The 26,584-nt window shown below is 39.9% G+C and overlaps 1 long non-coding RNA gene across 1 annotated transcript; it reads left to right on the top strand.

Annotated features, from left to right (window-relative positions):
- Positions 1-129: 129 nt before the first annotated feature.
- LOC144338446 (uncharacterized) lies at positions 130-25,718 on the top strand. The gene is made up of 3 exons (XR_013412616.1): positions 130-295; positions 10,673-10,766; positions 25,584-25,718. It is a non-coding gene; the product is annotated as an uncharacterized LOC144338446 (long non-coding RNA).
- The last annotated feature ends 866 nt before the right edge of the window (positions 25,719-26,584 follow it).

Below are 26,584 nucleotides of genomic sequence, written 5' to 3'. Positions count from 1 at the left end.
GGCTCTGATGAAACCCCAATAGGTTAAGTTCCGGTAAAATAGATTCTCTTGATGGCAGGCCTTGTTAAGAACAGAATGCTCTGGCATATTTCAAAATAATTACTTTCCTCTGGCTACTTGAAACCCTAAGGAGTTCTTCTCTGATCTTTACTGTGAGAACCTGGTAGAACTCCCAGGAGGTAAAACAAAGAAGTTTTCAGCTCACAGGCTTGTCCACACTGAGCCTCCAACAATTCATCAATTACAGTCTAGGCTTTCCTACCCTGTGCTGGTTCCTGTGGATGTTTCTGCTCAGGTAAGTTGTGATTCTCTGGATTCCCCTGCCTGTCTCTCCAATTCTGGGGGCAGCAGTTTGCACTGTGACCTTACTTCCCTGACAGATGTAAGAAGAGTTGTTGATTTTTCACTTTGTTCGGTTTTTTACTTATTTTTAGGATGGAATGGCAACTTCTAAGCTCCTTACATACTGGACAGGAAACCAGAAATGTCTGTTGGGTTTTTAATGGCAGTTTTCAATGTAGATGTTATCTCTGCAACTCTTAGATAAACATTTAAAACACAAAAGAAAGTAATCTGATCTGTGTTAAAATGTGAATTGCTTACTGAAATATTGGCAAGGTAGAAAGGCACTTAATTGTGCACTAACTGTCAATAGATTAAATAGCTATTACTCTCCATAGGCAAAGGTTAAGTTTTTTTGTAAGAAAAGAATTTCAACATCAATGGGTGGAGCATATAATAGTGGTTTGCTTTCAGAATACAGAGACAAAACATTACTTTTTATGTTTACCCAATTTCTACATCATCATCTGTTCCTTTTGTATTATTCAAAGAGACACTATGGGTAGAGACCTCCGCATGTGAAAGAGTGACTGAAGAGTCTCATTAGTGATGCAGCCCTCTCTATACCGGCGTGCGTAAAAACATCCAGTAATCATTTTTGTGGTTTTTCAGGGTTTAGAGCTCTGAAGTTCTGTTGCAACTTGCAGACTGTCTCTCCCAAACTTCCTTATCATTCTTCCCTGACAAGAATCCTCTGCTCCTTTTAGTCTAGTTTCTGGACTCTTCCCAATGTGCCCTCTTTATTCCCAGTCTCTACCCTTGCTCATATTGTTTTTTCTTCCAAGGATGCATTCTGCCCTGCTCTGTGCCATCCAGTTCAAATCCAGACTTCTCTGTGAAACCCTCCACTATTCTGGCCTTTTTGGACTTATCTTGACTCTTCTAGTCTGCTCCACAGCATTTAGCCTTTTTGTTTTGTTGTATGGCTTCCTTTGTCTTATGTATTCAGAGCCTGTCTCCTCAATAAGAGATTATATCTTGTCTCTTTCATATGCCCCACAGCATTTAGTACAGTGGAAGGCACATAGCAGCTTTTGCTTGTTGATGACTTGCTTAATTGTTGTCTGACACATTGGAGTGTTTACTGCTATGGATGTCTGAAATTCTATAGTTATGAAAAAATTGTCAAAACTTTGCTTTACTTTGACTGTATGGCATTTTCTTGGGGATAGGGGCTACCTGTATATAGTTACCCAACTTGTGCTTGCTATGTGAAAATTGTTGGAATGGGTATCAAAACTATTATAATTCCACTTACCTTCATTCAAAGACTTTTCCGGTTTGTCATTTGATTTTTTAAAATTATTTTTTATTTTTGTGAGGACATAGTAGGTGTATATACTTATGGGTTACATGAGATATTTTGATATAGGTATGCAATCCATAATAATCACATAAGGATAAATGGGGTATCCGTCACGTCAGGCATTTATCTTTTGTGTGACAAACAATCTAATTATATTCTTTTTTTTTTTCCTTTTGAGAGGGAGTTTCACTTTTTGATGCCGAGGCTGGAGTGCAGTAGTACAATCTCGGCTCACTGCAACCTCCACCTCCCAGGTTCAAGTGATTCTCCTGTCTCAGCCTCCCGAATAGCTGGGATTACAGGTGCCAGCCACCATGCTCGGCAAATTTTTGTATTTTTAATAGAGACGGGTTTCACCATGTTGGCCAGGCTGGTCTTGAACTCCTGACCTCAAGAGATCCACCCGCCTCGGCCTCCCAAAGTGCTGGGATTACCAGTGTGAGCCACCGCGCCCGGCCTATATTCTTTTACTTATTTTAAAATGTTCAATTAAATTATTATTGACTGTAGTCACCCTATTGTGCTGTCAAATACTAGTTCTTATTCATTCTTTCTAACTTTTTTTTGTACCCATTAGCTATCCCCACTTTGCACCCTCTAATCCCCCCACCACCTATCCCAGCTTTTGGTAACCACCCTCTTGTCTTTCTGAGCCTGGCTTATTTCACTTAACATAATGACCTCCAGTTCCATTCATGTTGTTGCAAATGGCAGAATCTCATTCCCCCCCTTTTTTTTTTTTTGACTGACTAGTACTCTATTGTGTATAGGTACCACATTTTCTTTATTCATTCATCTGTTGATGGATGCTTAGATTGCTTCCAAGTCTTGGCTATTGTGAACAGTATACCAACAAGCATAGGAGTGCAGGTATCTCTTTGATATACTGATGTCCTTTCTTTTGGATATATATCTAGCAGTGGGATTGCTGGATCTTGAGGAACTTCGAAACTATTCTCCATAGTGGTTATTTTAATTTACATTCCTACCAACAGTGCATGAGGGTTCCCTTTTCTCCACATCCTCGCCAAAATTTGTTATTGCCTGTCTTTTGGATTTAAGCCATTTTAACTGGGGGAGATAATATCTCATTGTAGTTCTGATTTGTATTTCTCTGATGATCAATGATATTGAGCACCTTTTCATATGCCTGTTTGCCATTTGTATGTCTTCTTTTGAGAAATGTCTACTCAAATCTTTTGCCAATTTTTTAATCGAATTATTAGATTTTTTCCTATAGAGATGTTTGAGCTCCTTATATATTCTGGTTATTAATCCCTCGTGAGATGGGTAGTTTACAAACATTTTCTACCATTCTGTGGGTTGTTTCTTTACTTTGTTGACTGTTTCTTTTACCATGCAGAAGCTTTTTAACTTGATGTGATTCCATTTGTCCATTTTTGCTTTGGTTGCCTGTGCTTGTGGGGTATTACTCAAGAAATCTTTGCCAACTCCAAATGTCCTGGAGATTTTCTTGTAGTAGTTTCATAATTTGAGGTCTTAGATTTAAGTCTTTAATTCATTTTGATTTGATTTTTGTATATGGTGATTTTTGTATATGGTGAGAGATGTGGTGAGAGTTTTTTTCTTTTGCATGTGGATATCCAGTTTTCACAACATCATTTATTGAAGAGACTGTCTATTCCTTAATGTATGTTCTTGTCACCTTTGTTGAAAATGAGTTCACTGTAGATGTACGGATTTGTTTCTGAGTTCTCTGTCCTGTTCCGTTAGTCTATGTGCCCATTTTTATGCCATTAGCATGCTGTTTTTGTTACTGTAGCTCTGTAGTATAATTAGAAGTCAGGTAATGTGATTCCTCTAGTTTTATTCTTCTTGCTCAGGATAGCTTTGGCTATTTTAGGTCTTTTGTGGTTCCATATACATTTTAAGATTTTTTAAAAAATTTCTGTTAAGAATGTAATTGGTATTTTGATCAAGATCACATTGAATCTGTAGATTGCTTTGAGTAATATGGACATTTTAACAATATTGATTCTTCCAATCCGTGAACATGGAATATTTTTCCATTTTTTTGGTGTCCTCTTCAAAGGACATTTTAAAATGATGAAACATTTCTTTCATCAGCGTTTCATAGTTTTCATTGCAGAGATCTTTCACTTCTTTGGTTAAGTCCTAGATATCTTGTTTTATTTGTGGCTATTCCAAATGAGATTATTTTCTTGATGTCTTTTTCCAGCTGTTCACTGTTGGCATACAGAAATGCTACTGAGTTTTGTATGTTGATTTTGTATCATGCATCTCTTCTAAATTTATCAGTTCTAACAGTTTTTTTTTGTGTGTGGAGTCTTCAGTTTTTTCCAAATATAAGATCATATCATCTGCAAACAAATATAATTTGACTTCTTCCTCTCTCATTTGGATACCCTTTATTTCTTTCTTCTATGTAATTACTATAGCTAGGACTTTCAGTTCTGTGTTGAATAACAGTTGTAAAAGTAGGCATCCTTGCTTTGTTCCAGATCTTAGAGGAAAGGCTTTCATTTTTTTCCCCTATTCAATTTGATACGAGCAGTGTGTCTGTCATACATGGCTTTTATTGTGTTGAGGTATATTCCTTCTATACCCCATTTGTTGGGGGTTTTATCAAGAAGGAATGTTGAATTTTATCAAATGCTTTTTCACCATCAATTGAAACGATGGTATGGTTTTTGTCCTTCATTCTGTTGATATGATGTATCACATTGATTGATTTGCATATGATGAACCATCCTTGAATCCCAGGGATAAATCCTACTTGGTCCTGATGAATGATCTTCTTTATGCATTGTATTGTTAAATCTGATTTGCTAATATTTTGTTGAGGATTTTTGCATTAATATTCATCAGCTATTGGCCTGTAGTTTTATTTTTTGGATGTACTTTTGTCTGTTTTTGGTATCAGGGTAATACTGACTTCATAGAATGAGTTTAGAAGTATTCTCTCCTTTTCTATTTTTCAACATGGTTTGAGTAGGATTGGTGTTATTTCTTCTTTAAGTGTTTAGTAGAATTCAGCAGTGAAGCCATCACGTCCCAGGCTTTTCTTAAGTGGGAAACATTTTATTGCAGCGTCAATCTCTTTACTTGTTATTGGTCTACTCAGGTTTTGGATTTCTTCATGGTTCAATCTACGTAGGTTATGTGTGTCTAGGAGTTTATCCATTTCTTCTAGGTTTTATAATTTATTGCCATATAGATGCTCATAGTAGTCTCTAATGAGCATAGTAGTCATTAATGAATTTCTGCCGTATCAGTTGTACTGTCTACTTTTCAATTTAGGATTATATTGACTTGGGCCTCTGCTCTTTTTTTTCTCTCTTTTCTTCACTCTTTTTTAGTATGGCTAAAAGTTTGTCAATTTTGTCTTTTCAAAAAACCAACTTTTCACTTCCTTGATTTTTTGTATTTTTTTGTTTTAATTTCATTTATTTATCTTCTGGTCTTTATTATTTTCTTCTAATGGGCTTGCTTTGCTCTTGCTTTTCTACTTCTTTGAGATGCACTGTTAGGTTGTTTATTTGAAGTTTTCCTATTTTTTTTTTTGATGTAGTTTATATTGCTATAAACTTTCCTCTTAGTACTGCTTTGGCTGTATCCCATAGGTGTTGGTATACTGTGTCTCCATTATCATTTGTTTCAATACATTTTTGATTCCATTATTAACTTCCTCATTGACTCATTGGTAATTCAGTAACATATTATCTAATTTCCATATGTTTGTATAGTTTCCAAAGTTCCTCTCATTATTAATTGATTTCTAGTTTTATTCCATTGTGGCCAGAGAAGATGCTTGATATGCTTTCAATTTTCTTGAAATTTTAAAGACTTATTTTGTGACCTAACATATGGCCTATCCTTGAGAATGTTCTATGTGGTGAGGAGAAAAATGTGTATTCTGCAGCCATTGGATGAAGCGTTCTGTAAATATCTATTAGGTTGGTTTGGCCTACTGTACAAATTAAGTTTGATCTTTCTTTGTTGATTTTCTGTCTGGATGATCTGTCCAATGCTGAAAGTGGGTTGTTGAAGTCTCCAGCTATTTATGTATTGGGGTCTGTCTTTCATTTTAGCTCTAATAAAATTTGCTTTGAGGCCGGGCGCGGTGGCTCACGCCTGTAATCCCAGCACTTTGGGAGGCCGAGGCGGGCGGATCACAAGGTCAGGAGATCGAGACCATGGTGAAACCCCGTCTCTACTAAAAATACAAAAAAAATTAGCCGGGCGCGGTTTTGGGCGCCTGTAGTCCCAGCTACTCGGGAGGCTGAGGCAGGAGAATGGCGTGAACCGGGAGGCGGAGCTTGCAGTGAGCCGAGATCGCGCCACTGCACTCCACCCTGGGCGACAGAGCGAGACTCCGTCTCAAAAAAAAAAAAAATAAAAATAAATAAAATTTGCTTTGTATATCTGGGTGCTCTGGTGTTGAATGCATATGTATTTACAACTGTTATATCCTCTTGGTGAATTGACTTTTGTCATTATACAATGACCCTCCTTGTCTCTTTTTATAGTTTTTTGTCTTGAAATCTATTTTATCTGGTATAAACAGAGTGACTCTTGCTCTTTCTTGGTTTCCATTTGCATGGAATATCTCTGTCCATCCCTTTATTTTCAGTTTATATGTGTCTTTATAGGTGAAGAGTATTCCTTGTAGGCAGCAGATAGTTGGTTCTTATTTTTTTTTTCATCCATTCAGCCACTCTATATGGTTTTGTTTTGTTTTGTTTTTTTGAGACTGTCACCCAGGCTGGAGTGCACTGGCACAATTTTGGCTCACTGCAGATTCAGCCTCCTGGGTTCAAGTGATTCTCCTGTCTCAGCCTCCCCAGTAACTGGGATTATAGGTAACCGCCACCACACCCAGCTAATTGTTTGTATTTTTACTAGAGATGGGGTTTCACCATGTTGACCAAACTGGTCTCGAACACCTGACCTCAAGTGATCTGCCCACCTTGGCCTCCAAAAGTGCTGGGATTACAGGCATGAGCCACCACACCCGGCAACTCTATGTGTTTTCATTGGAGGGTTTAGTCTATTTCCATTCAGTGTTATTATTGATAAGTAAGGACTTACTCCTGCCACTTTGTTATTTGTTTTCTGCTTGTGTGGTGGCATTATCTTCCTTCCTTCCTTCCCACCTTTCTTTTTTCTGAAAGTAATTTTCTCTGGTGGTATGTTTTAATTTATTGCTTTTTTATTTTTTGTGTGTCCGTTATAGGTTTTTTGATATGAGGTTACCATGAGGCTTGAAAACAACATTTTAAAACCCATTATTTTAAACTGATGAGAACTTAACTCTGCAAAAACAAAGTAGCAAACAAAGAGAAAACTAACAAAAACTCTACACTTTAACATCGTCTCCCTCTCCTACTTTTTCAGTTTTTTTTTTGTTTTTTGTTTTTATTTTGTGGTGATATTTGTTCAATTTGTTGTTCCTGTGGGAAAGACAATTGCTGGATAATTTTATTTTTTTGAGATAGGGTCTTGATCTGTCACCCAGGCTGCCGTGCAGTGGCACGACCATGGCTCTTTGCAACCTCCACCTCCCAGGCTCAAGTGATCCTCCCACCTCAGCCTCCTAAGCAGTTGGGACTACAGGTGCATGCCACCACGCTCAGCTAATTTTTGTATTTTTTTTTTTTTTTGTAGAGATGGGGTTTCACTATGTTGCCCAGGTTGGTATCGAACTCCTGAGCTCAAGCAATCCACCCACCTTGGCCTCCCAAAATGCTGGGATTACATGCATGAGCCATCACACCTGGCCTAATTGCTGGAGAATTCTATTCAGCCCTCTTGCTCTGCCTCCCAACAAGGATTTCTTAAAGGCAATGGTTGGCCAGGTGCAGTGGCTCACGCCTGTAATCCCAGCACTTTGGGAGGCCAAGGCAGGTAGATCACCTCAGGTCAGGAGTTTGAGACCAGCCTAGCCAACATGGCGAAACCCTGTCTCTACTAAAAATACAAAAAGAGTAGTTGGGTGTGATGGCACATGCCTGTAGTCCCAGCTACTCGAGAGGTTGAGGTGGGAGAATTGCTTGAGCCCGGGAGGCGGAGGTTGTGGTGAGCCGAGATTGCGCCATTGCACTCCAGCCTGGGCGACAAGAGCGAAACTCATTAAAAAAAAAAAAAAAAAAAAAAAGCAGTGGTCATGTAGCTATTAAAGAAACCTGACATTCAACTCTGATGACCTTTGGATTCATGTTGCTTTAACACTATTTCTGCTTACCTAAATCTCCTCACACATTGAGTCTATAACTTTGGTTTCCTGCTTTGTCTAGAAAGTAAGATTTGGCAATAGTGTTCCGTTGCCTATCTACAGGAATATCTTAGGGTGCTATTTTAAATTTCCATGATATGGACTGGTACATGACCTCAGTAGTAACTATATTTATTTTCTGGATCCTTTGCACATCATCTTGTGAATATTTTCCATGGCACATAGTCAGTCTACAAGAGTACTTAGATCTCATATAAACTCATTTTAATTGAAAGGCAGATTGGAAGCTTAGTCCAAAGACCAATTTGTAAGTTTCTTGTTGGGTTATTAGCTTTTGTAGCCAAAGATAAAACTGAACTTACTATGCAATCTTCTTTCACTTCCTTAGTAATGGGGAAAATGTTCAAGATGCCAACATCTGTGTCCTAACTAATCATGTTATTATGGAATATTAAGTGGATCTTAAATGAATCTTTAAATTCTTAGGCAACAAGACGTGGCTACAGTCCAAGAAATTTGTCTTTCTAAATCTTTTGTTAGTTGGTAATATAGTCTAAATGTCTTGGTGTTCATTGAATTTTTTTCTGTACTTGCCACATGCAGAGAACATGAGTGTCTATTTTTCCATATTAACTAAAGAGTACAAAGAAAAATAGAAAAGGAGCAAGATAATTATTGTAGTTATCTGGGATACAAAAGTCTGGATTTTCAGCAAAGAGTAATGGTCCCGGGTTCATGCCATTTTTTTTTTTTTTTTTTTTGTATTTTTAGTAGAGACAGGGTTTCACCGTGTTAGCTAGGATGGTCTCGATCTCCTGATCTCGTGATCCGCCCACCTCAGCCTCCCAAAGTGCTGGGATTATAGGCGTGAGCCACTGTGCCCAGCCGAAGAGGCCTATTTTCACAGAAAGAAACACTGGTTATTGAAAGGAGCATGTGGCTCCCTGTGGTAAGTGTTTTTAAAAGGATATTTAGAGGCTACCAAGGGGGATAAAGTAAAAATAAGCTACATTACTTTTCTGAAGGAGGAGTATCCTTGTTAACTTAGGGGTAACTAAGGAAGGCTAACTCTAGGGAACTTCCAGAGAATGAGCCTATAGCCACTTACTATGCTGTTAGACAAGATTGCTCAAATGACTCTCAGTGGAAACTATAATAGTGTGTCTTTAGACCTGGGAGGTAAATGATGGCTTAGGTATGGAGTAGTATTCTTCTAAGATGGAGACAGGTTTAAGAAATCTCAGATCTTATTAGAATTGAATCCTAGAAAACAAAAATTATATAACCCAAATATTCCAGATTTTTCCTGCTGGTAAGATGAGATCACATGTACACTTGTATCCAAATTTCATCAGCTGCAAGCCCTCACCTGCTCACAGAGGAATTTAAAACCCTTCCAAGGACGCTCTAGTTATTTCTGGCTGTTTTCAGAAGAGTTGTTTGCCACATGTGTTTGTAACAAGTTCACTTACATTCTTTTTTTTTTTTTTTTTTTTTTTTTGAGACAGAGTCTCGCTTTGTTGCCCAGGCTGGAGTGCAGTGGCGCGATCTCGGCTCACTGCAACCTCCGCCTCCTGGGTTCAAGCCATTCTCCTGGCTCAGCCTCCGAGTAGCTGGGACTACAGGCGCCCGCCACCTCGCCCGGCTAATTTTTTGTATTTTTGGTAGAGACGGGGTTTCACCGTGTTAGCCAGGATGGTCTCGATCTCCCGACCTCGTGATCCGCCCGCCTCGGCCTCCCAAAGTGCTGGGATTACAGGCGTGAGCCACCGCGCCCGGCCACTTATACTCCAGCCTGCTAGCCAAAGCACCTTATCACTGCCTCTGCTGCAGATGCCCTTTGTGCAAACAGCATTGTCTGTGTCAAGGGTACTGGCTCCCTATTTTCACAAAGTTTCCAGTCCTTGAGGTACTGGGATCTAGGCCTGTCACCCAACGCTACAATAATTTTCTAACTTTGTACTTAAACAGCATTATTTCAGCCCAGAACCACATAAAGTCCTTCAAGAAAAGACTCCCTCAGCTTTGGCCATATACCCTTCTCCCCCACCAGGCCTCAAATCCAAAGATTCAGCCATAGCACCAGCACTCTACCTTACCTTCTTTTCTTTCCAGCTTTCATTCTCTTTTTCTGTGTGCTCCAGCAAATAACAACAAATGAAAACCAAGTTATCACTCCTTCAGCCCAACCCCCAGTCTCCATGTATATGAACTTATGCAAATAGATAAAAGAAGGGATGGGGGAAGTGTCATCTAATTTCTCTCGGACAAGGTTCTGGCACTACCTTCCTTCAGCCCAGCCAAGACACTGCCACACATATAATAAAACATAGGCTGTGTTTCTATTAGAGCTGGGTGGGAATAGGAACAGCAATTGAGGAAGGAAATAGTGGTGTAAAAGGAACCATCACTTCAGAAAGAGGATTACACTTTGAAAACATTAGTGGCGGCCGGGCGCGGTGGCTCACGCCTATAATCCCCACACTTTGGGAGGCCAAGGTGGGTGGATCACAAGGTCAGGAGTTTGAGACCAGCCTCACCAACACGGTGAAACCCTGTCTCTACTAAAAATACAAAAATTAGCTGGGCGTGGTGGTGCGTGCCTGTAATCCCAGCTACTCAGGGGGCTGAGGCAGAAGAATCGCTTGAACTCGGGAGGTGGAGGTTGCAGTGAGCTGAGATGGTACCATTGCACTCTAGCCTGGGTGACAGAGCGAGACTCCGTCTCAAAATAAAAAAAAATTAAAATAAATTACGTTAGTGGCTCCGCTTGTCTTTCTTTTTACTGGTATCTTTAATTTTTTCAGGTTTAATTTCAAGATTGGGTCAAATTCTTTTGTTCCTTCATATTTAGACCCAGAAGAAGGCAGAAATTCATATTCATGGCTGAACAACTACTAGGTAAAAATTTTTTAAATCACAAAATGCTATGGAAAGTGACTGACAGTGTTGGTTTTGGCAGACCATTTCTCCTTAAAATAATTATATTTCATATCTGCAGCTGAAGCCTCTGTTCCATATATTGGTGGAATATCTTTTCAGGGCAAAGCACTCTTAATATTAAGACAGTATCACTCTTGAACTGAAGTTTTTGCAACACTGATGAAGTGCAAGTAGCCCTTTTTATTGTAATCACAATATGCAGATTTTCAAGCTGAAAAAAGTAGTTGAACTATTACCTCATGTCTTGAAGTAGAAGAATTTACAGACTTGATTTGTTAGATAGCATTACCTATGAGGGAAATGACATTGAACTCCACTTCAATTGGTATGTAGTGAATAGACAGATAAAAGTGGAGAGGAGGAAAGTTCTAGAAGCTGTGGGTGAGAACAAAGGAGATCTTAAAATCATAAGAATTCTTGAATATTAAGAGTTGCTGACAACATAGAGGAGAGCTGGGAGTTAGTAAAAATATTGTAAAAGGTGGAAAGTGTTATAATGAGAAAGCAAATGTCTAGATTGACCTAGAACAGTGATTCTTAACTGAAGGAGATTTTGCTCCCTAGGGGAAGTTTGGCAATATCTGAAGACATTTAAAAAATAAACTTAAAAAAATTTTACAGTATTTTAGAGTTACAAAAAAAGTTGCAAACATAGTACAAACACTTGCCTATATCTTGACTCAGTTTCTCCTATTGTTAACGTCTTACGTTGGTATGATGTGTTGTTACAAGGAACAGATATTGACACATTATTAACTAAAATTTATACTTTATTTCGGTGTCCTTAGTTGGTACTTAATGTCCTTTTTCTGTTTCAGGACCCCATCCAAGAAACCACATTGTATTTAGCTAGACTTCTCTTGGCTATAACAGTTTCTCAGACTTTCTTTGTTTTTGATGACATTGACAGTTTTGAGGAGTACTGATTAGGTATTTTGTAGAATATCTTTTAGTTAGGATTTGTCTAATGTTATTATTTCGCTCTGTTGCCCAGGCTGGAGTGGAGTGGGATGATCTCGGCTCACTGCAAACTATGCCTTCTGGGTTTAAGGGATTCTCCTGCCTCAGCCCCCTAGTAGCTGGGAGTACAGGCACCCACCACCACGGCCGGCTAATTTTTGTATTTTTAGTAGAGACGGGGTTATGCCATGTTGGCCAGGCTGGTCTGGAACTCCTGACCTCAGGTGATCCGCCCGCTTCAGCCTCACAAAGTGCTGGGATTATAGGTGTGAGCCACCACACCCGGCCAATTTGTCTAATGTTATTCTGATATGGTATTTGAGGGGAGGCACTATAGAGGTGAACTGCCATTCTCATTATATCATATCTAAGACTATCAACATGACATCACTGATGATGTTAATCTTGGCCACTTATTCAAGGTAGCGTTTGTGGGATTTTTTTTTTTTTTTTTTGAGACAGAGTCTTGCTCTGTCGACCAGGCTGGAGTGTAATGGTGTGATCTCGGCCCACTGCAACCTCTGCCTCCTGGGTTCAACCGATTCTCCTGTCTCAGCCTCCCCAGTAGCAGGGATTATAAGCATGTGCCACCATACCTGACTAATTTTTGTATTTTTATTAGAGGTGGGGTTTCACCATGTTGGCCAGGCTGGTCTCGAACTCCTGACCTCAGGTGATCTGCCCACTTTGGCCTCCCAAAGTGCTGGGATTACAGGCGTGAGCCACTGCACCTGGCCAAAGTTTCTTCATTGTAAAGTTATTTTCCTGCCTTTCCATACTATACTCTTTGAAAACAAGTCAGTATGTGCAGCCTTTACTCAAAGGGTGAGGAATTATGTACTACCTCCTTGAGGGAAGTGTATCTACATAAATTACTTAGAATTCTTCTCTGTGGGAAATTTGTATCTTCTCCCATATCTATTCATTGAGCCATCATTTCTTTACATCAGTATGGACTCCTGGATATTCTTTTTTTTTTTTTTTTTTTTTTTTTGAGACGGAGTCTTGCTCTGTCACCCAGGCTGGAGTGCAGTGGTGCAATCTCGGCTGGATATTCTTTACAAACATTTTTTTATTTTTGCAAAAGGACTGGAGAGGGTGCTTCTGGCATCCTGTGGGCAGAGACCAGGGATGCTGCTCAATATCCTATAATGCACAGGACAGATCCTCACAAAAATAATTATCTGGCCCCAAATGCCAATAGTTCCCGAGAGTCTCTGACTACTCTCTCTGCTACTCTCACAGTCTCATACTCTGTTAGGAGGTGCTGCTTATGGAAATGCAACTCTAAGTTTATAATTGAAGTCAGTGAATAAAAGTTGTGTTTTCAGAAAACTTGGTTGGAATTTAGAAAATGAATAATTCTTTTGGTGTTCTGTAGACATCCAGTAGGAGGTTTTGTCTCTTTAAGGCTCTGTATAGACAAAATGAGCTGCAAAGTTGAGGCAGCTACCCAGACTACTCAAATCCAGTGGTATCCTCCACCTACCACCCTGTTATTGAAGAAAAGTTTTGGCTCAGTGTGTACAGATTGGCAGTCGGTATTGGAAGAATTTACTGAATATTTACTTAACACCAGTGTATGTGTTCCAGAGGCTGAGGAATCAGGAGAGGCTTTGGATTGAAGCTGGAGGTGGGAAAGGCAAAATTAAAAAGAAAATGCCACTTCCTTCAAAGTCTACCTCCCTACATGGCATCTATTCACTTTCCTGCCTCGCATTAGAACAATTGCACTCTACCGAGGTCGATTTTGCTTCTATAAGACATTTGGCAATCTCTAGACGTGTTTCTGGTGGTCACAGCCTTGGAGAGGGATGCTACTAATATTTAGCAGGTAGATATCAGGGGTGCTGTTAAACATTCTGCAACGTACAGGGAAGCTCCTCCCCAAATTATCCAGCCCAAATGTCAATAGTGCCAAGTTTGAGAAACCTTGGACTAGAAGGAAAAGAAAACAATCTTTCAGTTTGATCAAATTAATTTCTGACAACCAAAGGGAAGTATATGTCTTGGTATATCCCCTCTTAAATGTGTGTGTGTGTTGTTTGTGTTTCACCAATCCCTTTTATCTACTGCTTTGACCAGATTACTCTTGGTGTTGTAAACATTGCAGAGCATAGGTGTACTTAAATAAAATCAGACTTTTTACCCTGGACTATACTACCCTGAAAAACCAGTCCCTCCTCACCTCTCTGACTTCTTTCCATGTCACCTCTGCCCTTAGTTCTCTAGTTCTCTATGATCCGTCCATCCAGTTGTACAAGGCCCAAGCCCAGACTGGCTTTATGACTTTTGCTCTTGATGATCCCCCCCTTTTTTTTTTTTTTGAGACAGAGTAGTGGTCGGTCTTGTTGCCCAGGCTGGAGTGCAATGGCGTGATTTTGGCTCACTGCAACCTCCGCCTCCCGGGTTCAAGCGATTTTCCTGCCTCAGTCTCCCAAGTGGCTGGGATTATAGGCATGAACCACCACACCTGGCTAATTTTGTAATTTTAGTAGAGACAGGGTTTCACTATGTTGATCAGACTGATCTGGAACTCCTGACCCCAGGTGATCCACCCACCTCAGCCTCCCAAAGTGCTGGGATTGTGGGCGTGAGCCACCATATCTGGCTCTTGATGATCCTTCTAACTAGACCATTCTCCCCCTGACCTGGGCCTGACTGGGTCCCTTTTATTATTCACATCTTAGCTCAAATGTTGACTTGGCAGCTAGGTCTTTCCAAATCACCCTATTTAAAGTACACCTTAAGGCTAGGCAAGGTGGTTCATGCCTGTAATCCCAGTAGTTTGGGAGGCTGAGGCTGCTGGATCACTTGAGGTCAGGAGTTCGAGACCAGCCTGGCTAGCCTGGTGAAACCTCGTCTCTACTAAAAATATAAAAATTAGCAGGGCATGGTGGCACATGCCTGTAATCCCAGCTACTTGGGAGGTGGAGGCAGGAGGGTTGCTTGACCTGGGAGGCGGAGGTTGCAGTGAGCCAAGATTGCACCACTGCACTCCAGCCTGGGTGACGGAGCAAGACTGTGTCTCACATAAATACATAAATAAGTAAATAAAATAAATAAAAATTAAAAAATACACCTTGAGGCTGGTCCAAAGATAGTAATTTATCTCAATTGATTGTTCACAGTCAGTTACAGATCAAACTCCTTGTTCTACTCTTTCACACCTTCTCACTACTACACTAGACTAAAAGAAAAAAAAAGTACAGCTTTACACAAAAATGCACTTTTAATTTCATAGTCACGTTTTATGTTGTCTATGACACATCATTTTCTGAAGTTATCTCATTTGGTTGCCTTATACATCAACATATAAGCTCCCTACGGGAAGTGACCTGTCTCTTGAGTTTGGCACCATATCTGTGTTCCCCACTCCCAGCTGGTCACAAAGTCACAGTTAAATAAATATTTGTTGAATGACTGTATGAATGAGTTTGAGGTAAAGATTTAAAATTTTTTGAAATTCTAAATTTGTGGAACACATTTCTTGTTATTGTTATTTCCTTAGCCTCTTAAAAATGGAAATTTGGGGGCCGGACACGGTGGCTCACGCCTGTAATCTCAGCACTTTGGGAGGCCAAGGAGGGCAGATCATGAGGTCAGGAGATCGAGACCAGCCTGGCCAACATGGTGAAACCCTGTCTCTACTAAAAATACAAAAAATTAGCCAGGCATGGTAGCGGGCGCCTGTAATCCCAGTTACTCGGGAGGCTGAGGCAGGAGAATCGCTTGAACCCCGGAGGCGGAGGTTGCAGTGAGCCGAGAACGCACCACTGCCCTCCAGCCTGGGCGGCAGAGTGAGACTCCGTCTAAAAAAAAAAAAAAAATTCTTAGAAAATTAGCCAAGTTAAATGAGTGAGAAAAATACCTCATAACTCTTCAAACCTAAGTTTTACCCCAAGGGAACTTGGTCTACTCCGTTTTATTTTCTGAGATACTATTTTCTGCAGTATCTTCTCTAATGCTTCATTACATGAACTTTTGAATATTGAAAGTTTAGAATCTTTTGCTTCATTGTTTCGATGCAGTTTATTTCTTTTTAATAATAATTTGAGGTGAAATTCAAATAACAAAATTAACCATTTTCTTTTTTTTTTTTTTTTTTTTGAGACGGAGTCTCACTCTGTCACCCAGGCTGGAGTGCAGTGGCCGGATCTCAGCTCACTGCAAGCTCCGCCTCCCGGGTTCACGCCATTCTCCCGCCTCAGCCTCCCGAGTAGCTGGGACTACAGGCACCTGCCACCTCGCCCGGCTAAGTTTTTGTATTTTTAGTAGAGACGGGGTTTCACTGTGTTACCCAGGGTGGTCTCGATCTCCTGACCTCGTGATCCGCCCGTCTCGGCCTCCCAAAGTGCTGGGATTACAGGCTTGAGCCACCGCGCCCGGCCAAAATTAACCATTTTCAAGTGAACGATTTACTGGTATTTAGGACAGTCACAATGTTGTGCAACCACCACCTCTATCTAGTTTCAAAGCATTTCCATCTCTCCAAAATAAAACTCCTTATCCACTAAGCAATGTCTTCCCTCTCCTTAGCTCCTGGCATCCACTATTCTGCGTTGTGTCTCTACGAATTTATTTTGGAGACTTCGTTTAAATGGAATAGTACAATAAGAGATGTTTTGTGTGTGGCTTCTTTTAAATAACATATTATTTTCTTTTTTTCTTTCTTTCTTTTTTTTTTTTTTTGAGACGGAGTCTTGCTCTGTTGCCCAGGCTGGAGCACAGTGGGTGGTCTCGGCTCAGTGCAACCTCCGCCTCCCAGGTTCAAGTGATTCTCCTGCCTCAGCCTCCTGAGTAACTGGGATTACAGGCACGTGCCACCACACCTGGCTATTTTTTTTTTTGTTTTTTGTTTTTTGTATTTTTGGTAGAGGTGGGGTTTTGCCATGTTGGCCAGGCTGGTCTCGAACTCCTGACCTCAGGTGAACCACCTGCCTCGGCCTCCTAAAGTGCTGGGATTACAGGTGTGAGCCACTGCGCCTGGCCTAATGTACTATTTTCAAGTTTCATCTATGTTGTAGCGTGTATCAGTACTTCATTCCTTTTTATGGATGAAAATATTCCATTGTATAGATGTACCAAATTTATTTGTCGAGTTATATACTGATGGTCATTTGGAGTGTTCCACCTTTTGGCTTTTGTAAATAGTGCTGCTATGAACGTGAGTGTACATATATTTGAGTACTTGTTTTCAATTTTTTTTTTTTTTGGACAGAGTCTTGCTCTGTCACCCAGGTTAGAGTGCAGTGGCACAATCTCAGCTCACTGCAACCTCTGCCTCCTGGGTTCAAGCGATTCTCATGCCTCAGCCTTCTGAGCAGCTGGGATTACAGGCGTGTGCCACCACACCTAGTTTTTTTTTTTTTTTAATTTTTAAAAAAATTTTTAGTAGAAATGGTGTCTGCCTTTCTGCCTTGTTGCCCAGGCTGGGCTCGAACTCCTGGTCTCAAGCAATCTACCTGCCTTGGCCTCTCAAAGTGCTGGGATTACAGGCATGATCCACCACGCCCAGCCTCAATTATTTCGGGTATATACTTAGGAGTAGAATTGTTGGGTTATTAGTAACTCTATGTTTAACTTTTTGAGGAACCGAAGTGTTTTCCACAACAGCCGCACCACTCTGCATTCCCACCAGCAATGTAGGAGGATTCCAATTTCTCCATATTCTTGCTAACACTTGTTATTTTCCAGTGTTTTTTTTTAAAAATTATCATTATAGCCATAAGCGGGTATGGAGTGATACTTAATTGTGATTTTGATTTGCCTTTCCCTAATGTCTAGTAATGCTGAGCATCTTTTCATGTGTTTCGTGGTCATTTTTAATGTAGCTTATTTCTTACATTTGGGTATTTCTGAACTTTTACAGCTTCTGTTATATAGTACAGAAGATGGAAAGATCAGAAGCAAACAAGAATGAGAAAGCTGTTTTTACAAAATTATGTTTGTCAAATGCCCCAAATGTCTTCCCGGCCCTAATCCCTGAGAGTGTTACATTTTCTGTTACAATGGGAAGTTCCTTTCTGATATCAAGTCTACAGGCTTGGAATATTTGCTGATATAGTTAAATGAAATAGCAATAATGTCATAAAAGTGGCAGACAGGCCAGGCACGGTGGCTCACGCCTGTAATCCCAGCACTTTGGGAGGCTGAGGCAGGCGAATCACCTGAGGTCAGGAATTCGAAACCAGCCTGGCCAACATGGCAAAACCCCATCTCTACTAAAAATACAAAAATTAGCCAGGCGTGGTGGCGGGCGACTGTAATCCCAGCTACTCCGGAGGCTGAGGCAGGAGAATCGCTTGAACCCAAGAGGCAGAGGTTGCAGTGAGCTGAGATCACACCCTTGCACTCCAGCCTGGGCGACAGAGGGAGACTCCATCTCAAAAACCAAATGAACAAACAAAAAGTGGCAGATAGGAAATAAGAAAAGCAAGCTATCAACTCCATCAGCACGTTGGGTAAGGAGGAGTTTGCAACCTGGAGTGGACGTTTGTTGAGGGGTAGATTAAGCACATCCAGATGATAACAAATGTATTAGAAAAGTTTAGATTTGTTTCCGTAACAAATGATGTAAAGGAGAAGAAATAGTCTTTCTCTTCAAAAATTCCAGTTGCTTCCTCAGACATATTCCATCTTTTCCTGTTTTCCTTAGATATTCCTGTTGATTTTTTAATCCAAGCAAATCAGGGTAATTTAGTAAGTGTGGTTATGATAATTTTGTTTATGGTTATATTGTAAAATCTCTAGAAAATGGTATGAGGTCAGTATCAGTGTCAGTGTGGGGTGATCACTGAACTGAGAGTCAGGAGATCTGTGTTGCAGTCCCCAGTTCAGAAATAACAAGTTTTGTAACCTTGGGTAAATTATTTAACCTCTTGGAGCCCCAGTTTCCTCATTTTTAAATAAATAAATGACTGGCCTTTTGATGATCTTTAAAGTTCTTTATTGCTCTATCATTCTATTTGAAAAGTTCCTGTGTTAGGTACTTCAAATTTCACAGGCAAATGCATATCCTTTCTTTGTTTACATTTACAGAAAGTAAAACTGTTGCCTTGATCAAACCTGTATCATGAAAATAGTTGTTTTTTTTTTTTTTTTTTTTTTAAACAAAGAGGCCCAAGGACACAGTCTTCGAAGTGCTGAAGCCATGCACCTCTTTGTGTACTGGCTAAGTGCCTGGGTACACTTGTACATGTGATGATCTGCCCTCTGCCCTGAGGTTTCTTAATCTAGGTTTTGCAATGTGTGTCATAGATGTTTGTTTTTCAAACATGGTGCAACGGGCTCAGACAGGACATAGCACTGCCTCCTATTCAGTGGCTAAAACACTTTTCATCTTCTGCATTTTTCCAATCTTTCATGCTGTAACTTCTGTGATGATCTCAAATGAGGACACTTTGACTTTCACTTAATCTGATGACGCATTTTATTTTCTACAGGAAGGTACTGGGTTTTGAAACTCCCCCCTTTGTTTTTCCATTTGTAGCAAAAGTCATAATAAATGGTGAGGTCATTCTGCCCTGCCACTATAGGGGTTTTCTTCTAACATAGGCCCCAGTGAGCTCTGGGTCATCTCATTGCCACAAGAGTACAACTGGCAACTTTAGTCTATGATGAGGAGTCAGGAGTTTAAGATCTACCTGGGAAAAATTATGTTGCATTTAGGTACAGCACAGCATGAGTTTGTTCATAATCCTGGGATTAATACAAAAAGTCAATGGAAAGAGAAAGGCTAGCAATCTCAGATGAATGTTGCTAATAGGGTCGATACATTAGTATTTTTTTTTTTTTCAATTTTAGAGGTTTTCTCATCTTGAACACTGTAGCAGATAAAGGCTCTATTAAAGTTCACTATCAGATGACTTTGTCAGGGAACTGATCTGATCTGGATTATCTGAAAATCTGATTTTGATATTTTTATTACCCCATGGCTATTTCTTTTCTCTTAATTTACAAATGTACTTTGCATCAGTGCTTTCCTTTGTATCTGTATTTAGTCTTTCTTTCAGTCTTAGGTTAACTTAATTTTTTTTAAAATAGCAACTTCTGCAACGCTGGGAAACAAGGTATAGTATGGGGTATGGATAAGGGAGGTATGATTGAAGCTGAAGGGCCTTTTTTTTTTTTTTTTTTTTTTGAGACAGAGTCTCCCTCTGTCGCCCGGGCTGGAGTGTGATCTCCCTCACTGCAAGCTCCGCCTCCTGGGTTCACGCCATTCCCCTGTCTCAGCCTCCTGAGTAGCTGGGACTACAGGTGCCTGTCATCACGCCTGGCTAATTTTTTTTGTGTGTGTGTGTGTGTTTTTAATAGAGGCGGGGTTTCTTCGTGTTAGCCAGGATGGTCTCGATCTCCTGACCTCGTGATCCTCCCACCTCGGCCTCCCAAAGTGCTGGGATTACAGGCATGAGCCACCACACCTGGCTGAAGCTTCAGGGTCTTTTAAGGTTAATGTGTTCTGTTCAATTAAGCTGTCTTTCCTCCCTCTTTTTTTCCCAATAGAATGTTAAAATAGTCTCCTGCAAAAAAACCTCCCCAATTTCAAATACCAAACAAAAGAAATGACCTCTCTCTCTACCCAGAATCAAACCCAGGGTGAACTTCTCCCAAGAGAAGACATTTATAGCAAATACCTTGAGAGTGAATCACAGATTTTAAGAAATTCATTTTTAGCTATTATATGTATCTAATACAGACTGTCTCTATACAGGCAGCTCCCAGAATCTGTGGCTCACCTCAGCTCTTTCTTTCCTTTCTTCCTCCTTTCTTCCTTTCTTCTTCCTCTCTTCCTCTCTTCTTCTTCTTCCTCCTCCTCTCCCCTCCTCTCTTCTCCCCTCCCCTCCCCTCCTCTCTCCTCCTCCTCCTCCTCCTTCTTCTTCCTTCTTCTTCTTCTCTCTCTCTTTTGGCCAGGGTCTCACAGTGTTGCCCAGGCTGCTGTCTTCTTCTTCTTTTCTTCTTCTTCTCCTCCTCCTTCTCCTTCTCCTTTTCCTTCTTCTTCTTCTCTCTTTTCTCTCTCTCTCTCTTTTGGCCAGGGCCTCACAGTGTTGCCCAGGCTGCTGGAGTGCAGTGATGTGGTCATAGGTCATTGTAACCTGGAACTCCAGGGCTCAAGGGATCTTCCTGCCTCAGCCTCCCAGAGTACCTGGGACTCCAGGTGCATGCTGCCACACCCAATTAATAGTTTTTTTTTTTTTTCTTTTTTTAGAGATGACATATCACTATGTTGCCCAGGATGATTTTGAACTCCTGGACTCAAGTGATCCTCCCGCCCCAGCTTCCCAAGTAGCTGGGACTTCAAGCATGGGCCATCACACCTGGTCTTAACCTCAACTTTTTACAAGCTTGTTTCAATGGTATCTATGAAATAGTTCAACAAATCTAATTTTGTTGCCAAAAGGCAATAATTTAGGTATGATGATCTAGAACAGCTTAGGAATTGGTCCTCCCTAAGACTATACTCTCTTTATTGAGCCATGGTGCAAATAGGCTCTATGTGAAGGTTTCCGAATTCTCTGTAGCTGTACATGACTGTACATAGACTAAATACATTCCTGAAAGGCTATTTGTAAAGCAAATTTTCCTTCAGTAAGGCTCATTTTTCTACTGATTGTCTCTTTATTCTTATTTATATTACAAAAGAAGTGCCTAGTCACTTCACCTCTTTTGCTCAAATAGAAGTATATAAAGAAGTCTCTGATCCCTTTCTGTAGAGATAACAACTGTTCATTATCTAGTATAGACCTTTCCAGATGTTTGCTGCACACACGTACTGTGACATATACTTATTTTTTTTTTCAAAATGAGAATGAATTATGTGTACGAACTGCATATTGCTCTTATTCGCTTAATAATATATCACAAACATCATTTCATGTCATTATGTTTGCATATAGATATTTAAATAATTGTGCCTCATTCTTTTTTTTTTTTTTTTTAACCTAACGCAGTATTCTATAGTATGGATATACCATAAGGTATTAACCATATTCCTATTAATGAACACTTGAGATTTTTGATTAATTTTTCACTATTAAAATAATACCCTGGTTACTATTCCTGTGCATATATCTTTGTGTATTTGTTCAAGTTTCTCTGTATAATAGAGCCCTGTACATGAAAATGTCAAAGAGTATATGCATTTTAAATTTTAAAAGATACTGCCACATTGTCTTTTAAAAAGGCCAGGCTGGGTGCAGTGGTTCACGCCTGTCATCTCAGCACTTTGGGAGGCCGAGGCAGGTGGATCACCTGAGTTCCGAGTTCGACAGCAGCCTGGCCAGCGTGGTGAAACCCCATCTCTACTAAAAATACAAAAGTTAGCTGGGTGTGGTGGCGGGCACCTATTGTAATTCCAGCTACTCAGGAGGCTGAGGCATGAGAATCTCTTGAACCCGGGAGGCAGAGGTTGCAGTGAGCTGAGGTCGTGCCACTGCACTCCAGCCTGGGCGAGAGTGCAAGACTCTGTCTCAAAAATAAATAAAATAAAATAAAGGGACCAAAACTATTTACACTCCTACTTAGAATATATGAGTGCAGGCCGGGCGTGGTGGCTCACGCCTGTAATCCCAGCACTTTGGGAGGCCCAGGCAGGCGGATCACGAGGTTGGGAGATTGAGACCATCCTGGCTGACATTGTGAAACCCTGTCTCTACTAAAAATACAAAAAATTAGCCGGGCGTGGTGGTGGGCACCTGTAGTCCCGGCTACTGGGCAGGCTGAGGCAGCAGAATGGCGTGAACCTGGGAGGCGGAGCTTACAGTGAGCCGAGATGGCGCCACTGCACTTCAGCCTGGGTGACAGGGTGAGACTCCATCTTGAAGAAAAAAAAAAAGAATATATGAGTGCAAGTTTCTTCATATTCTTGCCAAAATTGAATATTATCAATCTAAAAATCTTACCAACTTGAAGGGGAAAATAAAATATATTTAATAACCTTTTATATGTATTTCTAAAAGTAATAATTATTCATTCAAACATATTGTTAAAAAATGTTTTATTTGAATAACAGTAACTTGGCTTGTACCATGTGCCATGTAGGATCCAAGTGAAGCAGACAGTTTTATTACAGAATTTTGGTTTGAAGAGGGATGCTTTGAATAAATATCCAAAGGTTTAATCAGTCCAATAGTCCCAGTGGGACTATTCACTCGGAGTGAAATAGTCCCATAATTATTTAAGTATAATGATGGGGTTTGTCTATTTCATAGAAGGCATTAGCAATAGGAATATTTGTAGGATTGGCTGGGTGCGGTGGCTCACGCCTGTAATCCCAGCACTTTGGGAGGCCGAGGCGGGCGGATCACAAGGTCAGGAGATCGAGACCACGGTGAAACCTCGTCTCCACTAAAAATACAAAAAAAATCAGCCGGGCGCGGTGGCGGGCGCCTGTAGTCCCAGCTACTCAGGAGGCTGAGGCAGGAGAATGGCATGATCCCGGGGGGCGGAGCTTGCAGTGAGCTGAGATCGTGCCACTGCACTCCAGCCTGGGGAACAGAGGGAGACTCCCTCTCAAAAAAAAAAAGTATATATATATATATATATATTTGTAGGATTGATGGGAATGGAGATTAACTTGGAGGTCAGATAGTGATTTAGTGAATGAAGTGGCTGTAGACCACTTCTCAAGGAATTTGTCCTTAGCTGTAAAGAAAGTCACTGAATAAGTAGGAGAATCTGGAGAAAGATTTTTCTGGTTCTAGCTTCCTTTTTCTCATCTGTGAAATGAAGAGGTTGAACTTGGTGATTAATAGCCATCATTTTATACACCCTTGCCATAAATCAGGAATTTTATAGGCATGATTTCATTCCCTCAGAAGAGTCTTATGAATGAGGTACCATTATTATCCCCAATTTACAGAAGAGGCTGAGGCTCAGGAAAATGTTATATAACTTGGTCTAGAGTGGTTGGCTTAAGTCCAAACCCATATGGTTTCCATCCTGCTACTCTGCATCTAAGTAGCTTCCCAGCACTAACAGTGGAAGATTTTGAGTAAGGGACACATTAAAATTTTGTTATTTTACTGGTCTTTTTAAAAATAGGACATATTGGAAGCTTTTTGTATCTTAAAGGGAAAGGATAACAAAGAGACATTTAAAGCAAGTTATGATATCGATTACCTATCTTTTTTCATAATATTACTGGGCTAGAATCACTACAGAGAGTGGGCAAAAATATACGAAAAGCAACGTTCTTACAGATTCAACGACAACCACAGCAGATTTTTCGCATACTTATGGCCTTATGGATAATAAAAATATTTTGTTATTTTTGATCCTTTATAGGAAGGTTGCACAAACAATTTCAAGGATAACTGTGGAGGATTTTATTTAGGGGGGGTTGGAGTTATCTTTAAAAAGGACAAATAAGGAGTTTCATGAGAGAAACTGAAATTAAGTTCCATTAAAATCCTGCTGTGATTTTGACGTGGACCACAATGTCCTGATGGATTAATTTCCAAAGACTTGACTCCATACAATACTGTGTCTTCCTATCTGGGTGCATTAGATGTCTGTTTGTTTTGGTGTTTCCATTAATTTAAAAACCTGAAAAATGTGCCAGAATGAAAAGAAATAGTTATTTTGAAAAAACAAATCGTTTCTCAAAAATAACATTTAGATGTAGCTACTATGCCTTTGATCATTTTTTAAAGGAGTGGCTTAGGTTATTATTTATGTTCACAGTGAGATCATCTTCTGCCTAGGTTTCTGATTTCACTGGTTGTTTAACACAAGCCACTAAAGACAATATTTGGCCTGGTTGTTGGGTCTGCCAAAAATAAGGTTTGTTAATGACAAAATCTAACACAACTTGTCAATGCAAATATTATTATGAAGTCCTGCTGCTTGTATTTGGACCGCAAGAGAAAATTATTATTATTCTACAAACCCGTGAAGTTTAACACGCAAAGGCTTGTTACACAGTCAATGAAGAACAGTTGTTTTTTGCCCTTCCATAAATAACTAATGCCAAGAGCAGCCTGGCTATCTGTTTCAGCTTCTTGTTACAGAATAATAAAACAGGCAAGGCCTAAATATCAGTGCCTCTTAACAGAGCTGTCCTTTAAATTCTGTTTAGCTTCTAACAGACTAATTCTCATGCTTTTAGTACTTACTACATTGTATTTTGAATCTGTCAATTGCATTGTACATTTCCCTAACTCTTCCATTTCCATACGTTTATCTACTCCATTTCCAATTGGTTTGGTAGTTCTGGGTAGGACTCATTACAGAGGCAGCTTGATGTAGCGGCAAGCACCCTGGTCTAGGAGTCATAAGCAGTGTAGTAGGAAATTCAGGCTCTGTTACTAGTTAGTTGTGTGACTGGACAAGACACTTAACCTGCATCTATTTCTTCATCTGTGAAATAGGGATAATAATACCCTATCTTCCTAATAAACAGCGTTGCAAATGTTCTCTTTAAAATGTCAGACAGCTGCTTGGGAAATATTTTGCTCCTGGGCAGTAATTTCTGGAAGGTTTCTGATGACAAGAAATTAAGCAAGGTTTGTTTTGACTCTGAAAAAGGAAAGCTGGAAATAGCGTGGTTATACTTGGTTTCCTTTTTGGAGATATAGTTCTTCTTTCCTCTTCAACTTGGGTGCAGTTAAATGGGGAAGAAGGTGAGATGTGGTAGGTGATGAAGACAGCCAGAACTGTACACACTAACGAATAGTTTAAGTAATAAGAAATCTTGAAAATCCAAGTAGCTTCTTGGTCTGATAAACATACTTATATGTATATCATACACACATTCGTATACCGAAAAACGGATAGTTTCAGGCTATAGTGATTTCTTTCCTTTATGTCTTGTAGAGCTGGAGGAACTTCAGTAAGCTGAAGACTGTTCAGAGGAAATTACCTAATTGAAAATGTCTGGGCTAAGAGACTGACAATAAAGGAAACTGGCAAAAGTACTCTTTAATTACAAGTTCTTTTTCATCTTCATCCAACACATTGATTTATGTGCTACACTGGGTTTGTATTATGTCTATATTTTAATTCCACAAGTAGACACTAACTTTGTTGAGAGCAGCGATATTCATTTCTTCAATTTCATTTGTGTTAAGCCAACTGTAGGTGATAGTGCTCTGTACATCATAGTTACCTGAAAAATGATTGCTGATTTCTGGTATTGAAACAAGATTTCATAAAATAAACAATGCAATTAAACTAGTTGTTTGAAGTACTGAACTTGGTAGGTCAATCTTCAAAAAGGAAGCTACACGACTGTCTTAGCAATATTTATAGGTATATTTTATGTAAGTAGGTAGGTTTCTTGGAAATTGAAATGGTAATATGGCTTTAGAGTAGTAACACACAAAAACTGTAGCTCTGTGCTCTCAGCTAACCACTTTTAGTATCACCTGGACTGCTTATTAAAAATTCAAATTTCTTATCCCTACCCAGATCAGAATAAAAATACCGGGGGGTTGTAGCTCCAGGTACCTACATTTTAACAAGCACCCCAGATAATTGTGATGCACACTGAAGTTCAAGAACTACTCTAGCCTGTAATCTCAGGTGGTAAGGCATTTTATATATACATATATATACACACACACACATATATACACACATATACACACACAAGCAGAAATGGTAATTCTATGGGAAAATGGAAATCAGCAGGTGAAGTGAAATGTCGATTGCCATCAGGAACAGGAAACTAGTTCACCATTACACATCAGGGAACTGGAAGAATTCTTGAGATTTAATTTTTTGGGTGATATATTCTTGGCAGTTTATCAGGGCTCATTTGCAATTATGGTCTTTCCCTTTTGAAGCCCTCAGATAGTTCGCTGGAATTTTAATTT

This window comes from Macaca mulatta, chromosome X (genome assembly GCF_049350105.2).
Source record: "Macaca mulatta isolate MMU2019108-1 chromosome X, T2T-MMU8v2.0, whole genome shotgun sequence".
Classification (NCBI taxonomy): domain Eukaryota; kingdom Metazoa; phylum Chordata; class Mammalia; order Primates; family Cercopithecidae; genus Macaca; species Macaca mulatta.
Note: the sequence above shows the minus strand (reverse complement) of the source record. Positions and strands in the feature narration are given on the sequence as shown.